Below are 14,016 nucleotides of genomic sequence, written 5' to 3'. Positions count from 1 at the left end.
TCTGGCTTCTGGGTCTGTAATCCCTAACCCTAACCCTAACCCTAAACCTAACCCTAACCTTTGGTTTCTATAATCCCTAACCCTAACCCTAACCTTTTCCTGAAGAAAGCTCTCCACATTCCCAGAGATCAAATGAGGCGAGAAGAACTTATTAGGATTGAGACTTACCTAGATGAGTGCTTAAGTTATCCATGATTAGGACAGTCGGGTGGGGAAGGATGTGTAAATCAAAGAACAGGACAACAGCACATCCAACTCTACCTCACCTAGGAGACAGAGTAAATGTTAAGTTGATGTTGTCCGGTTGATGTTAACTACATGAAAGTCAAAAGATTGTTGCATATACACACACACAATAGATTTTGGTGATTACTGAGGAAATTAAAATGAAACCTGCCGTTTGTGTCCTCTGGATGATCAGCAGGAATAATCCAGGGGACAAACAGCAATGTGCCTAGGAAGCATTAATATTAGTGAAGTCAAGGAACTACAATATTGTGCCTTTTCTGCACCCTTGTTCCAAGAACATTTGCTGGTAGACCCTCAGGTCTTCACAGAGGTTTGTTCACCAAAACAAGGAGAGCATAACACGACAAGCTGACACTTCTAGATTAGTTTTAATACTGTAAGGGAACAAAAACACAACAAGTAGGTCACAGAACATTTCTGCATTAAAGTAATTAAAGCAACATTAACTTTACCTGCAAAAAGTACTAAAACAAATGCAACCCTAACAAATGGACTACAACAGGCAACAGATTTTAAGATTTAAGATAAGAAAAAAAAAAAAGCATAAGGCATGGCCTTAAATTATAGAGATAGATATATGCAGGTAAAGTTTAACTAAATTACAACCACACGGAGAAAAAAAAAAAAAAGGGTCTTTAAAACGGTTTTCCACAAGCCCTGTCAGTCTGAAACAAGCAGCGCACCAAAAATGTGGAGAACCTTGCAAGCAAAGTAGTCTGGAAAAGAAAAATGAGTTTAACTGTTAATATTGACTTATTAAATTCAACGCACCAGTGACCAACAATCCCTAAAGCTTTTTGTAAGTGCACATTGCTAAAGACTTGTGCAGTAATTTTACACCCCTACATAACTAAGCATAACTGGCTTTTGATATGCACCTGCAGGTGACCGACACTGCCTTCTGTTCTGCTCCTTACCAATTACTACACCTAACGTCGGTTGATCAAAGGCTGCATTGACCCATGGCTGTATTATCCATAATGTGGTCGTAACCTGCTAAATTCAGAAGTCATATTTCTGGGGCCCGTTCTTCGTACCTTGCTTAATACATCGGAGATGATTTGAAATAGGGCTATGCGATTATTGGAAATTAATCACAAAGGCGATAAATCACGATTAGGCAGAAGCTGCAATTGTAATGCGTGTCTTTCAGTGAAGCAGGGTTCTGTGATCAGTAACCCCTACATAACTAAGCATAACTGGCTTTTGATATGCACCTGCAGGTGACCGACACTGCCTTCTGTTCTGCTCCTTACCAATTACTACACCTAACGTCGGTTGATCAAAGGCTGCATTGACCCATGGCTGTATTATCCATAATGTGGTCGTAACCTGCTAAATTCAGAAGTCATATTTCTGGGGCCCGTTCTTCGTACCTTGCTTAATACATCGGAGATGATTTGAAATAGGGCTATGCGATTATTGGAAATTAATCACAAAGGCGATAAATCACGATTAGGCAGAAGCTGCAATTGTAATGCGTGTCTTTCAGTGAAGCAGGGTTCTGTGATCAGTAGTAAATCTCCATCCGAAGGCCAGAGGGCGCACTCGCGCTGAAACTCCAAATACACCCCGCAGAAGAAATCCTGAATAAACAGAAGATTTTACTGCTTTCATTGATTCAACGTGACTAATAAACACACGACTACGACAATATATTATTATTTTTTTTTAATTAAAAAAAAATGCATTAAATTCAAAAGGAGTTATTTGCATTGCCCTTCCTGGTTCTGATGTGGGCTCTGGGACAAACTGCAGATGTGTCAGCATGTCCTGTAGTACAATTCAGTTGTCAAGCCAAAGGTGAGCAGAGAGTGGTTTCAGCTTCAGGGCTATGACTGTGCCAGACAGCAGTAAAAACAAAGATATATGGGTGATGTGCACAGAAAAACAGTACATAGAAAAAAACAAAACAAACAAAAAGAGCCGAGTTCTGTACACTAAACAGGTGAAAGCTCTTGGTTCTTTAAACTCCAAATACAAAGCCCATGGTTACAATCTAAAACTGACATTTTGAAAGAGTCAAACAAAGCTCATGTTGAAAGTGCAAGCTGTAATTTCTTACCTTCAGATGTCAACCAGATACAGCTGGGCTTGGATTAAAGTGCTTTTATTGCCATCAGGGCTTCTTGGGAAAAAAAGGGGGGTTTTTTTTGTTTTTTTTACAAGGGAAACAGTGATGCATAATACAATAAATAAAATCATAACGTACAATTCGATTACAAAACCAAATAACAGTCAATCACTACACCAGAGCAACTTGTCAGAAATGCAACTTGATGGGTTGCAGTTGGTAGCGATGATCCAAATGAACCATTCTGCCTTCATTTTCAAGTAACACACCTAGCATTGTTTTAACAGATGCTGCATTGAACAGTGATAGCATTCACCTTAAAGCTGTTGACCCAGCAACGAGACAATTATGCCAGGTGTTGGAAACATTGCAAGGGACACGGGTTAGTCTTCAGTTCAAGAGGGACTCCTTCACCTAGGCAGCTGCTGGAGAATGTTCCTAAGGCCTTGTCAGTACCCGATTGTGACAAAATTAAACTCATTAACTAATTTAAAGAAACAAGAACATTGAGGCTTCTGTATAAATGAGGTACAACAGAGTTGTAGCATTTAGCCATTTAAGGTCAAACAAGGCTAGAAGGGCTTAGAACTCTTGCATGAGCCACATCAACATGGACCGCAAAGCCAACGAGCGGGCATCAATCCTTAAAGGAGAATAACATTACATCCAGCTCAATGTTGTCCAGCTTACCTAGAAAACAAACACCACAAACTTAAGTATTCATAATTGCAAGAGATTCAAGACTGTTGTACATAAGAAAATTTTTCCTAATTTTAACAAGCACACCTGCTCTCCAACACCTCCCTCCAAGTTGATAGAGGGTGGAGTCACTTTGTCCTTTGGTCAAATTTAGGTCCCAGTCAAAGCCCAAGATGAGCAGAGTATAGCTACAGACTTCTGAAAACGGTTTTATTACCAACATTGTTCAAATGTCTTGTGTTCAGACAAGTTTGACAACTTCCCAATGAGTTTCTTCTGAGTAAGTGAAAAGTCATTTTTAGGTGAACCATCACTTTAACTCTCCACAGGACACCTCTGCGCTAAATTCAAACAAAGGAATGTTAGTGCAAAACCCAAATAAACAAATATAACTTAAAGACTTAATATTCAAAAGACTAACATCAATTGCAAAGCCACAAAGTGTCAGACAATAGCACTGCAGACATGTAAAGAGAGCCTTTGTAAACACTGAAGCCTATTTCTCTCAATTAAAACCATAAAACCATTACAGTTATCAGTGCAACACATTAACCATCTTTATAGTTCTTCCTTGTGCACATTGATAAAAAGACTTGCAGCTGCACATATGAGTCCTAAGTTTGGGGCGCCACTATACATCTGATATCTGCACTTAAGTGGCAGTGAATATACACAGACAACTGACTACCTTCGGTTTGCCTCTTTACGAGTCTCCTTACAAAGTAGTACTCCTAGTATTGTAGGAGCAGAGGTGCCACTGAACCAATATGCAGACTGAAAACCAGGAGTCCTAGTTGAGTTTCAAATCACAGTTCCGTGAATACAACTTCTCCACATTTCCGAAGGCTATGATTACTTTTCTGGGTGTCTGTGGTCTCTCCTGGAGGCCCTTCAGGCATAGTCAGATAAATTTGCACAAATTTAACTTGATTGTAAACTCAATGCAAGTAAAAACCAATATGCATTTGTTTTAATCCATGTACAAAATGTAAAAATAAAAGGGTGATTGTTACATGCATTGATGTCCAGCTGATTGTCTGGCTTGAGTTGCTGTAGTACGGAACCATCTGAGGTCGAACAAGACTAGGAGGACTTGGAGTTGTGAAAAGAGACTTACCCAGGGAAAGGGACTGAAGTCGTCAGTGGGCTGTCAAGACAGGATAGCAGCATGCGGATCTCAGTGGTTGCATTTTTGAAGTTCCAGCCAAATACACCCACAAAAGTCAATCACTACACCAGAGCAACTTGTCAGAAATGCAACTTGATGGGTTGCAGTTGGTAGCGATGATCCAAATGAACCATTCTGCCTTCATTTTCAAGAAACACACCTAGCATAGTTTTAACAGATGCTGCATTGAACAGTGACAGCATTCACCTTAAAGCTGTTGACCCAGCAACAAGACCAATATGCCAGGTGTTGGAAACATTGCAAGGGACACGGGTTAGTCTTCAGTTCAAGAGGGACTCCTTCACCTAGGCAGCTGCTGGAGAATGTTCCTAAGGCCTTGTCAGTACCCGATTGTGACAAAATTAAACTCATTAACTAATTTAAAGAAACAAGAACATTGAGGCTTCTGTATAAATGAGGTACAACAGAGTTGTAGCATTTAGCCATTTAAGGTCAAACAAGGCTAGAAGGGCTTAGAACTCTTGCATGAGCCACATCAACATGGACCGCAAAGCCAACGAGCGGGCATCAATCCTTAAAGGAGAATAACATTACATCCAGCTCCATGTTGTCAAGCTTACCTAGAAAACAAACACCACAAACTTAAGCATTCATAATTGCAAGAGATTCAAGACTGTTGTACAGAAGATAATTTTTCCAAATTTTAGCAACAAGCACACCTGCTCTCCAACACCTCCCTCCAAGTTGATAGAGGGTGGAGTCACTTTGTCCTTTGGTCAAATTTAGGTCCCAGTCAAAGCCCAAGATGAGCAGAGTATAGCTACAAACTTCTGAAAACGGTTTTATTACCAACATTGTTCAAATGTCTTGTGTTCAGAAGAAACTCATTGGGAAGTTGTCAAACTTGTCTGAGTAAGTTTAAAGTCGTTTTTGGGTGAACTATCACTTTAACTCTTCACAGGACACCTCTGCGCTAAATTCAAACAAACAAGGAATGTTAGTGCAAATCCCAAATGAACAAATATAACAGACTTATCTAAATATTCAAAAGACTAACATCAATTGCAAAGCCACAAAGTGTCAGACAATAGCACTGCAGACATGTAAAGAGAGCCTTTGTAAACACTGAAGCCTATTTCTCTCAATTAAAACCATAAAACCATTACAGTTATCAGTGCAACACATTAACCATCTTTATAGTTCTTCCTTGTGCACATTGATAAAAAGACTTGCAGCTGCACATATGAGTCCTAAGTTTGGGGCGCCACTATACATCTGATATCTGCACTTAAGTGGCAGTGAATATACACAGACAACTGACTACCTTCGGTTTGCCTCTTTACGAGTCTCCTTACAAAGTAGTACTCCTAGTATTGTAGGAGCAGAGGTGCCACTGAACCAATATGCAGACTGAAAACCAGGAGTCCTAGTTGAGTTTCAAATCACAGTTCCGTGAATACAACTTCTCCACATTTCCGAAGGCTATGATTACTTTTCTGGGTGTCTGTGGTCTCTCCTGGAGGCCCTTCAGGCATAGTCAGAAATTTGCACAAATTTAACTTGATTGTAAACTCAATGCAAGTAAAAACCAATATGCATTTGTTTTAATCCATGTACAAAATGTAAAAATAAAAGGGTGATTGTTACATGCATTGATGTCCAGCTGATTGTCTGGCTTGAGTTGCTGTAGTACGGAACCATCTGAGGTCGAACAAGACTAGGAGGACTTGGAGTTGTGAAAAGAGACTTACCCAGGGAAAGGGACTGAAGTCGTCAGTGGGCTGTCAAGACAGGATAGCAGCATGCGGATCTCAGTGGTTGCATTTTTGAAGTTCCAGCCAAATACACCCACAAAAAAAAAAAAAAAAAAAAAAAAAAAAAACCTTAGGAAACTAGCAACAAGAACAAATTGAACCGCTGATGTTTGCCCGTACAATAACTGAAATTCAAGATCTCAATCACTAAAACTACATGGACTTCCCATCGTCTCACATGCCTGCATTTGTAGCACACATACTCACGGTCCACAATGGCTGTGCTTAAGGTAATTCAGGTGGTTGAGGAGTGTGGAAGTCTACCAGAGCACAGAGGGAGTAGTCTCGTCTCCATGTCCCAGTCAAAAACAAATGTGACGCTTTGAGTGGAAAGGTGAAGTCAGCGTTAACAGCCAACCAGCAGCTGTACAATTGGTCTATGGTGCAGTTATACTTCTGCATTTGGTGAACAGGGATGAATTGAAGTCACATGGCGAGAACAACATTCACCCTCATTGAAGAACTTAAACAGGTTCAAGGCGATCTTCAGAAAGAAAACACTTCTTCCAAAGCAAGACTGGTTGACAAAAGAGACTTTCCGTGAACACAAAAACACAACAGTCTCTTACAGTCCTCTGAGTTGATATAGTCAAGGAAGAAATTTTAAATAGAGAAGCGACCAATACTTACAATATCATCTCAGTAGGTGGTTAAATTGCATAGAACTTGCCAACTGCCACCAAGTCAAAAGAGTTGACCGCATCAAGAAAGGCATTTTGGCATGATTAGGAAGTCATAGCATGATACTTACCCTGCCCAGCTGAGTGAGCAGTATGGGAGAAAGGTCCATAGAGGGCTAATACAGTTTCAGTGTTACCTGGAAACCAATATTTGTCAAAGCCTGAATGTTGCATTGTCACTGACTGGCAGAGATGAAAAGCAGGAATGATGACAGCTTTGTTGCTGGCTGCCCTATATAGTCCAAAACAGTGTGAAAGGCTGTGGTTGAGTACCAAGACAGCATAGATATCGGAGAAAGAATTTGTCTACAGAAGCATTTAGACATTTCAATAAACAGGAAATTAAAGAAACAGACAAAAGTGGGGTTAAAAGTCACTTTAGAGACACTAACTTTCTCTATAAATATGAAAAAGCATACACAAGGTGCCACTGACCATCCATGCTACCATGTCCTTTCAGCTTAAAAGGGAACTCAAACACTTGATACATTCCAGATATAGTGGTGGCAGCACAGACGAAGCAGTTTAATATCGATAGATGTCAGTATAGGTTTTAAAACTATGGTCACATCAGTAATAAGATGCAAGTCATGCTGATACTTAGAGAAAAATAAAATAGTTTCTTGATAAAGGCACCATAAGACATGTGAACCCAAAGGGCCATTGATGTACAACAGCTATAAGCCACAAAATTGTATTAACAGCAAGACACTTGAACAAGTTAACAGCAACAATCAATTTAGAACTGCCTACACTCTAGAAAACAATTTTACCTTTTGGTGCATAGTTCCTCAGAAATTCAGAACTAATCACAAATACCGAAATGTTTAACCTCACCAAATGCCACAGTGAAGCAAACGGTTTCTTATACAATGCCCAGGAAAGTGTAGGATCTGAAAGAGCAAAAACCAGAGCAGATTATGTGAAACCCAAGACATTCATACACAGTCAAACATTAAGCTCTGCATTTGAGCTTTAAAAGTCTTACCACTCATTGTATAGTCATTGCCCACATTACAATAAAGAAATGTTTGCCACTGTCATAGCTCTTCTAAAATTATTCCTTAAAGTCACAATTTGTCTGTACATAAAACAAAACACCAAGTTCAGGAAGCAGAGGAAATTCTTAACCAAATTTTTTAAAAAATAGAAGAAAAACAAACACTTAAGTGAATATACCACAGATGAAGAGGAAAAAAAACATGCATGAAGAAAACAGGCAAATAAGATAAAGGCTACACTTCTCACCTGATGGCATTTCTCTTGATGCAGTTCAGCTGTCACATTCAATCAGCTTCACATGCTTTCTTCCACCTTCAACAGGACCAGCGTTGCCAATTTAGCTACTTTGTAGCTAGATTTAACGACTTCCCCGCCCCGTTTGAGACTTTTTTCAGAAGTTTAGGGACAAATATAACTTCTTGGACAAACCTTATCTAAGTTCTCATCTTGCCCACTGATCTACGTTCATCTTAACCTTAAAATATAGGTTATGAATACATTTTTAAAAAGTTATGTTGAATAAAATGCCGAAATATGAAGAATTCAGAGCATCCTGAATTGAACATGCTCTGCGATTGAATGTCACTACTACGGTCATTTACTTTTTTCTTTCTGATTTTAATTCATCAAGATAATTCACTGTGTCCTCTGGAACTGTGATTATGATATTCATTCAAAAAATAAAATTACTTTAAATAACCAATGTTTTTCCTTTGATTCCAGAATTCAGGGACTTACACTTTAAAACTGCTGACAATTACATTTTAAACAATTACTGCACACAGTGACTCTATAGAATAACTTGCATCAAAACGCCTTTAAATCAGATTCAGTTTATACAATTTGGACAACATAAATAAAGAAAAGGGTTTAACAAATTGCTCTTTAGTCAGATTAAAGTGCTCATATTATGGATTATACCCTCACAGTGCAGAGCACAGAGACTTCAATATTCAAAACAATTAAATACGTACTCCAATAACTCACCACTTCTTACCTTAAACATAATAAACCTTAATAAATAAACTCTGTAAGAGTTTTGTGAGAATGTTTATCTGAATGTTACTCACCGATTTCCAGCGACTACAAAGCATCTGAGAAAGCGATTACTAATCCTCAGACCGTTTGTGAATATAATAAAACAAGTTCATTCAGAATGTTACAGCATTAAGTCTTAATGGCAAAAGTAAAGAAAAGAAAATTACACAAGTGAGAAACTAAAGAAACACGAGTATTGAAAAACATACATTCACAACATTTACTAAAACTAATCGGTTCCTCTCCTCTGATGCGGTTTCTCTTGACGCAGTTCTCAACATCCGGGTCACCCAGTCAAACTGCGCGCGCTCTGAGTCCCGCCTCCAACGTGACCATTAAGATGCCTCCTGATTGGCTCACGACATTCAAACTCAATATGAATTTTCTATTGCAGTGGTTCTCAATTCCAGTCCCAGGGACCCCCTCTCTGCACATTTTGTATGTCTCTTATCTGACACACTTATGCCGAGTTCACACGGCACGATTTTCAAACTCGTCGGATCGCCGTTGTTTTCACACTGCGTGACTATCTGGGGTAGCATTCAGTTGCTGCTGTGTTCACGCTGCACGCTGCACGACCTGTCGGCGAGTGAAAAATCGGGCTAATATCGTGAAGTGTAAACTCGGCATTAGTTCAGTTCATGGATCTCTCTCCTAACGAGCTGATGATCTGAATCAGGTGTGTTAAATAAGTCCCCAGGACTGGAATTGAGAACCAGTGTTCTGTTGGTTAGATGTTTCAGTATCGTTAAAAACATAAATATACAGGCATGGTAATTTCATTTCAAAAATAAAGAACATTAGAAAAATAAATAACATTTAAAAAAAAAACTCTATATTTTCAATCTTCAGCAGATTATTCTCTCACCAACTTTCATCTTCCATCTCTGTTTAAGAGCAGCTGGTGGACATTTATACTCGTGGGCACAACCATTATAAGATTATAAGTGGTACAAGCAACCGGGAATCAAATTCACCAAACAACCAAATGATTATAAAGATTATAAACTTTATAATTTAAACGTTATTTATCAGTCGTGTATAGATATTTCACCATTGTACAGCCATTCAACTTTAAAATAAAAACATTTCCCTTCATTTGGTCTCTCCCATCTCTCATGAGGCACCACAGCACAGATATAAAAGTTGATTAGAGGAGTTTCTCTGGTCTCCCTATCTCCATCACATTGCTTGTAATGTTCCACAATTGTGAGTCACTTTATATAAAATCATCTGCCACATAATTAGTGCATTTAGTGTAGAATAAAACATTCCCCATGTTTTTCCAAATCTGTATGACTTGAGTGATGGGAGAAACAAACCTTTTCGAAAAATTCAAATAAGTCATTTGTGTCAACACATATTGAAACATTCAAAAAAAGAAAATTATTTGTGTGAAAGCATATTACTGATTATTGCCATATAATTCACTTAAGTTAATGGTGTTTGTGGTCACAGTTTCATTCGCGGATCCTTTATGTCAGATACAACTGACTGACCAATTTTGACTAGCCTACAACTTGGATAAGATTCCTAAAAGTTTCACACCTACAGCACACATTACAGACATTGATGCACAAACGCAGATATGTTCTACATGTCTACAGTATAAAGAATGAATAAACCAGCCTTATAAACTCCTTGATTTCACTTAAGCAACTTTAAATATAATATGCATGCACAATAAACTATTGTAAAATGTATTTACATCACTCGACAGAAAGGCTTTTGCAGGTTTTAATAAAATGTAAATGAATAACAGTCATAATAAGCATTTTTCTAGTACGCACCTCAGGCTTGCACAGTATTGTCAACTCACTCATCAGAATCTTTGGTAATCCTCGGCAAACTTCGCCACGGCTCATTCGGTTCTTGTTGAGTCCTCTGTAATCAAAAATGCCCATTACTAGTATAACTCCCTTTCTTCAGTTAAATGGAAAAGATTTTAGGCAAAATGTTTAATTATATGCAGGAAAGATGAGGAATAGACCAGTGATTCTCAATTCCAGTCCCCGCTCTGCACGTTTTGTATGTCTCTCTTATGTGACACACTTAGTTCAGTTCATGGATCTCTCTGCTAACAAACTGATGATCTGTATCAGGTGAGTTAAATAAAAGAGACATGCAAAATGTGCAGAGCAGGGGGTCCCCAGGACTGGAAATGAGAACCAGTGCTCTAGACATGTGAAGTGACTGTGGAGAATTGCTTCTGCCTAGTAACAAAAGGGTATATATGCTTAGGAGAGAGGTGAGTGTAACCAAACTCGGGGAAAAAAAACATGTAACCTAATGTTTATGTATTTGTTCACATAAATATATGTGTGTTCAGTGACTTCTGGCCTGCAGCTAATAAACATTCATGCATACAAAACCTTGCATGGTTTCATTCTTGAGTCCGTGATGGTGATAGGCTTGGAAAGACACTTTAAGTCAGACAGAATGAAAAATTTAACCTAAATGGTGCATTCCTGAGACCTACTGGATTGGAGGGTGGAGTGCAAAATTGTTGGGAAGGTGGGATCGTCAGTAGTTTCTTGTTGCCCAAACAGTAAAACATGGTGATAGGGAAGCCATAGGCATGGGTTCAAATCCCAGGGAAACATGAACTGATAAAAATATATACCTTAAAGGGATAGTTAACCCAAAAATTAAAATTACCCCATGATTTTCTCACCCTCAAGCCATTCTAGGTGTATATGACTTTCTACCTTCAGACGAATACAAGTTATATTTAAAAATGTCCTGGCTCTTCCCAGCTTTATAATGGCAGTGAATGGGGGTTGAGATGGGGGTTGAGTCGAACACAAGTCTAATAAACTGCATCCATCCATAGTAAAAATGTCCCGGATCTTACGCTACGCCTACGTCATCCGGCTGGAACACCACTCTAACCCATATACAAAAAATAGCGGAAGCTAGAGATTATGGTTTATAAAGTTTTAATTATGGTTATTTTTCTTACAAAAATGCATCAATTCACTTCAGGAGGCCTTAATTAACCTCCCAGACCTGTGTGGAGCACTTTTTTATGATGGACAGAGTTTATTGGACTTGTATTCGATTATTGAATCTCAACCCCCATTCACTGCCATTATAAAGCTTGGAAGAGCCAGGACATTTTTTAATATAACTCTGTATTTGTATGAAAGAAGAAAGTCATATACTAAAGTGTCATATACTAAAGTGACGTTTTAAAGTGATGTGACATGTGGCCGCAACCTTTGGGTTACAAGTCCGACTCTCTAACCATTAGGCCACGACTTCCCCCAAGTCTGTGCAAATACAATTAGAGTAAAACATGAGGTAGTTTTTATTTTTGGGTGAACTATCCCTTTAAATTTAAAAGTAATTTCCCAGCATCTGGCAAAATAATAAATTGAATGTTGTTACCAGTATTAATTATTAATTCTATTAAGTCTGTTTTGTTATTGATTAATGTGAGTAATTTTAACTCAGTTTTGGTCTTTTAAAATGTTTTATAATCAAAACAATGGTAGTTCTACGCGTGTTCGAATGAGCCGTTTTAGGTAGGCATGGTTGACTCTTAACTTTGATAAAGAATATCTCTTTGGATTTGAGACTTTAGTCTTTGCAACTTTACAGATCTTCTTTATGCACCAAGAGCTTGTAACACTCCAAAGAGAAAGGAAAAATTTAAATAGCATCATATGACCCCTTTAAATTATTAAGAAATATTCAACAGCAACAGTAAACATTCAATAGCAAATACATTCAAATATACAATTTTTTTTATTGAAGAATGACTCAAACTAACATTCCTCATGATTAAAGGAACAGCTGACCACTGACTACAAACAAATCAGAAGAAAACAATATAAACATTATGCACAGTAGTGTATTGTTAAAATATCTCCAGGGTCAGTCAATCAAGTTCAGTTATTGGTCAGGAAAATAATCTAAATCAACAAAATGTTGTCATTATACTATTCTCCGCCAGATTTACTATGCAGCAAGCAAGTTCAGGCTAACTCAAAAACTTGCGTACATGAGCTGAGACTTGACATGAAATTTGATCGTAGCCACAGATCACGTCCATATTGATAAATTCCAAGTTTTGCGTATGTAACACTATAACAAGTTAACGCTATATAACACAATAACATATTACACCAAACAGATGTCTATATGAGACTAGGTTTGACTCTTAGGAGCAAAGAAATGAATTTTGGGCCAATTTGGGATGAAACCAGTAAACAGCCGGCACATTTATTACACACAGAAATTAAATGAACAAATACTAAAAGAAGGAAATTAATGTATAGATGTCTGAACACAACAATGTCAATAATTTAAGGACAATTCAATGTTGAGTCCAGGTTATTCAATAATGAATAAAAAAAAAAACTAAATAAAGGAATAAAATGTCCAAAAGCCATCCTGGTTCGTTTGTTTTCCATGTGTTTAATATAAAATGAATGTCAAATGTTAAGGACTTTTTTTTTTCTTTACTACCCGTGTAGTGTATGTGTAAGAAATAGCAGCATAGCTGTAGTTGAAAAGAATCCTTCCAAAGAATCAGGTCCAGGTTGTCACGATTCGCTGCTGAAAGGAACGCAGGAGACACAGAGAAGCGTTAAACAGTCTTTTAATGAACAAACACAGGGGAAAATCCACAACAGGAACGAGGAATGACACATGAACATAACTTGTAGACCCGACAAACACTACCTGAACGGACTGGGGCTTATAAACACAGGATAACAAGGGACTAATCGAGGGGACTAAGGAGACACACCTGGAATCAAATTAACACAATCAACAAGAGGGAGAAACTGGGTCACGGGGAGCAAAACACACACAAACAGTCCAGAATCCTGATATTACGCCCCCTCCCGGAAGGCGCGTCTTCGCGCCGTAGAACCAACATGGGGAGGGTCGGGTGGGAACTAGGAAGGAGGCTCCGGAGGAGGACGGACACCCGGGAGAGGGCCGGTAGACAGAGTCCAGGGGGTAATGCAGGAGGAAGGAGCCAAGGAGGAGACAAGAGGGCCTTGGAGTGGAGGGTGGATGGTGGAGGAAGGGCTGACGACTCCAGGGGGCCGAGCAATGGCGGCGGAGCAGGTGGCGGAGGAGCCCGAGGCGGAGATGGAGAGCCGATGAGCCAAGGCGACGGGGAGGATCCGGGGGACCAAGGAGGAGCGGATAGCGCCGGCAACCGAGGCGAAGACGGGGATCCAGATGGCCGCGGTGGAGCCGGAGCAACAGAGAACTAAGGAGGAGCCGAAGGGATGGAGGAGCCTGACGTAGCCGGAGGGAGGAGGCGCAGGATGGTTGACGACAGACCAAGGCAGAGCCGGAGGGACGAGGGAG

General features: G+C 39.2%; 1 long non-coding RNA gene across 1 annotated transcript; it reads right to left on the bottom strand.

Annotated features, from left to right (window-relative positions):
- Nucleotides 1-1,490: 1,490 nt before the first annotated feature.
- Nucleotides 1,491-7,971, bottom strand: LOC107655464 (uncharacterized). Its single transcript, XR_001630436.1, has 3 exons — nt 7,894-7,971; nt 7,483-7,538; nt 1,491-1,584 (listed from the first exon to the last, which is right to left on the bottom strand). It is a non-coding gene; the product is annotated as an uncharacterized LOC107655464 (long non-coding RNA).
- Nucleotides 7,972-14,016: the final 6,045 nt, after the last annotated feature.

Source organism: Sinocyclocheilus anshuiensis, unplaced genomic scaffold, assembly GCF_001515605.1.
Source record: "Sinocyclocheilus anshuiensis isolate Anshui unplaced genomic scaffold, SAMN03320099.WGS_v1.1 scaffold1116, whole genome shotgun sequence".
NCBI classification, from domain to species: domain Eukaryota; kingdom Metazoa; phylum Chordata; class Actinopteri; order Cypriniformes; family Cyprinidae; genus Sinocyclocheilus; species Sinocyclocheilus anshuiensis.
Note: the sequence above shows the minus strand (reverse complement) of the source record. Positions and strands in the feature narration are given on the sequence as shown.